General features: G+C 42.7%; 1 non-coding gene across 1 annotated transcript; it reads left to right on the plus strand.

Annotated features, from left to right (window-relative positions):
* The first annotated feature begins 214 nt into the window (after positions 1 to 214).
* Positions 215 to 321, plus strand: LOC111530409. Its single transcript, XR_002727797.1, has one exon. It is a non-coding gene; the product is annotated as a U6 spliceosomal RNA (small nuclear RNA).
* Positions 322 to 3,655: the final 3,334 nt, after the last annotated feature.

The following is a 3,655-nucleotide window of genomic DNA, read 5'->3' on the forward strand; positions in this document are numbered from 1 at the left end:
ATGTTGGCACACGCCTGTAATCCCAGCTATTCAGGAAGGCAGGAAAATTGCTTGAACCTAGGAGGCGGAGCTTGCAGTGAGCCCAGATTACGCCACTGCACTCCGACCTGGGTGACAGAGCAAGACTCTGTCTCAAATAGTAATAATAATAATAATAATAATAATAATAATAAAATTAAATTAAATTAAAGATAAAAAATAAAATAAAAACGTAGTGCTCGCTTCAGCGGCACATATACTAAAATTGGAACGATACAGAGAAGATAAGCATGGCCCCTGCACAGGGATGACATGCAAATTCATGAAGCATGCCATATTTTGTGCAGCCTGGCAAGATCATTTCTGTATCTGCAAACTAGCACTAAGGAAATCGTGTGAATCTAAGCAAAAACGGGTGGCACCCAATAACGAAATTGTGGTTTTCATTAAAAAATATATATATAAATATAAAAATATATATTACATATACTATATATGTGTGTGTGTATATATTCAAATTCTTTTTTTTTTTTTTTTTTTGAGACGGAGTTTCACTCTTGTCACCCAGGCTGGAGTGCAGTGGCACGATCTTGGCTCGCTGCAACCTCCACTTCCTGGGTTCAAGTGATTCTCCTGTCTCAGCCTCCCGAGTTGTTGGGATTACAGGCACCTGCCACCACGCCCAGCTAATTTTTGTATTTTTAGTAGAGACAGGGTCTCACCATGTTGGCCAGGCTGGTCTTGAACTCCTGACCTGATCCACCCGCCTCAGCCTCCCAAAGTGCTGGGATTACAGGTGTGAGCTACCGTGCCCGGCAATATGTATGTTCAAATTCTAACAGCCTGGGACTCCTTGGGAAAAACAGGAGGCACCAGAGATGCCATTTTGGAAAAAAACCTGTTTTCCTCATGGAACCACAGGAATTTGAAATCAATAGATTCCCCTTCAGAAGTCTAAGGCTCTGTTCTTTTTGGGATTCGGGATCTGGTATAAAAACGGGACCCTTAATTTTTGCCTTTCTTCTGTGCCCACTTATTATATTGGGCCCTAGTAATGTCCAAGGACTCCACCCTAAAGCCAGTAATCTCAAATAAATAAACACCTAAATCAAATATTTTGAAAGAACAATAAAAACTAATGCCTTTTAGTTCACATAACTTTAGTAATCTTTGGGAAGTAAAAAGTTTTAAAGATAATTGGGGAAAATGAAGACATTTAGTCTAAATCAGGCAGGTCAGATATTAGGTTTGTTCAATGCTTTAAGGTCATCAACTGCTTCTTAGGCTTTTGAAAATTGTTCAGTTTACCTACTTTGGAGCATTAGATTCTAGATAAGGCCTGGGAACATGTGGAATTAGCCATGCACTCTATCTATGCAAATATTATAAAGAAAAGAGATTTTTTTTTAATTAAAAAAAACCACAGGTGCTTGTGCTCCGCCTACCCAGCGCAGCAGGTAAGTTGGTGCACCCTCCGTGGAATGAAGAGGCCACAGGATCCCACCTCAGCCGGATAGCACGCTGACCTTCACCTTCATTGCACCATGGCAGCTTTCATGTAAGCCACTGACTTGTGTATATGTTAGACTCCTTGGTCTATAAGAAAGCATCTTGTATGGTAAACTGTTGTTCTAAAGTAAAGTAACTGGTTGGTTCAAAAGGGGGATGTTAAGGACAAGTCAGAAAGTCAAAGCATGTTGTAGATGGTCTGGGAAAGTCGTGAAAGGATTGTGAAAGGAAATTTAAGCCACCAAAAGTAAAAGTTGCTCATTACCATTATAACGTGTGATTGAAACTACTGAAAAAATAGTTTTACGTGGAAAGTGTGTGAGAAGAGTGAAACATGTTTTTGGTAAAAGATTTTTAAAAGGCAGGAGAATGTAACTTTTCGCCTAGTTTAGAGGGTTATGTGAGTTTTAAATTAGATAAGAATAAGCTCACGGTTTGAACAAGTTGTGGAAGGTTTGTAAAAATTAATCTTGCAAAAAAAACTTCTGTGTGGGAACATGCTGACTAAATTTAAAGGGGTATTTTCTAGTTTTCCATAAATTAAACACTGAAATAAAAGGGCAAACAGTTTATTTTTTTGTTTTTTTGTTGCCTAGGCTATGGGCAACTATGCAGCCAGGCATGTTGGTGCATGCCTGTAATCCCAGCTACTCAGGAAGCTGAGGCGGGAAAATTGCTTGAACCCGGGAGGCAGAGGTTGCAGTGAGCCAAGATTACACCACTGCATTCCAGCCTGGGTGACAAAGCAAGACCCTATCTCAAAAGAAAGAAAAAAGAAAAGCAATAGCTCCCTGGGTGTCAGGTGTCAGTGAGAATGGGAAGTCAGGTCCCCTCTGACTCCTAGGACATTCCTCTCTCTGTCTTTGGGGGTCGAATTCCTTGTCAGAACTCCATCTTGTTAAAGTGGCCTCACACCTGCCCTTGCCTTCTGCAGCAACCCTCCTTAATCCTCTCCAAACTTCCATCTCCAGACCACCCAGATTCTCCTCAAGAGTGCCCTGGGTGGACATTGGTGAAAGGTTACTGCCTTCAGGACACACCATAGGTACAGTCACCAAGGTAACCCAGTTCAAAGAAGAGCAGGATGTTGGGTATTTACAAAGGAGATCTAGCAATTGGTCCAAACCAGTCAGTGCTGGCATGTACCATTCATCGCGCCATCAGCGGCAAGATGGAGATCTGGCAGTGCATGGGCTCATAGTAAGATACACGCCCTGTGCCATTCCACCCTATCATTGGAGAAGGAATCTTCTTCTTTTCTTCTTTTTCTCTCTTTCTTTTTTTTTTTTTTTTTTTGGAGACAGGTTCTCACTTTGTTGCCCAGGCTGTAGTGTAATGGTGCAATCTTGGCTCACTGCAGCCACTGCTTCCTGGGGTCATGTGATCCTCTCACCCCAGCCCCCTGAGTGGCTGAGATCACAGATGCCAGCCACCACAATTTTTTTTGGTTTTTTTTTTTTTTTTTTTCACATTTTGAGACTGAGTCTTGCTCTGTTGTGCAGGCTGGAGTGCAATGGTGCAATCTTGGCTCACTGTAACCTCCACCTCCCAGGTTCAAGCAATTCTCCTGTCTCAGCCTCTCAAGTAGCTGGGATTACAGACACCTGCCACTACGCCCAGTAAATTTTTGTATTTTTAGTAGAGACAGGGTTTCGCCATGTCGGCCAGGCTAGTCTCGAACTCCTGACCTCAAATGATCTGTCTGCCTCGGCCTCCCAAAGTGCTGGGATTACAGGTGTAAGCCGCTGCACCCAGCTAATTTTTGTATTTTTTTAAATAGAGACAGGGTTTTGCCGTGTTCCCCAGGCTGGTCTCTAACTCCTGATCTCAGGCCACCTTCCTCAGCCTCCCAAAGTGTTGGGATTACAGGCGGGAGCCACCGTGTCCAGCTGCTTTTTAATTACTTTTTTTTTTTTTTTGATGTAACAGACACCACTACTCTCTCTCTTTTATTTTTTCATAGAGAACGGGGTCTCACTATGTTGACTAGGCTGGTCTTTTTAAATTTTATTTTTTTGAGATGGAGTCTCACTCTGTCACCCAGGCTAGAGTGTAGTGGTGGGATCTTGGCTCACTGCAACGTCTGCACCCCAGGTTCAAGCGATTCTCCTGCACCAGCCTCCTAAGTAGCTAGGATTACAGGCTCATGCCACGTCGCTGGCTAATT

Source organism: Piliocolobus tephrosceles, unplaced genomic scaffold, assembly GCF_002776525.5.
Source record: "Piliocolobus tephrosceles isolate RC106 unplaced genomic scaffold, ASM277652v3 unscaffolded_25281, whole genome shotgun sequence".
Lineage (NCBI taxonomy): Eukaryota > Metazoa > Chordata > Mammalia > Primates > Cercopithecidae > Piliocolobus > Piliocolobus tephrosceles.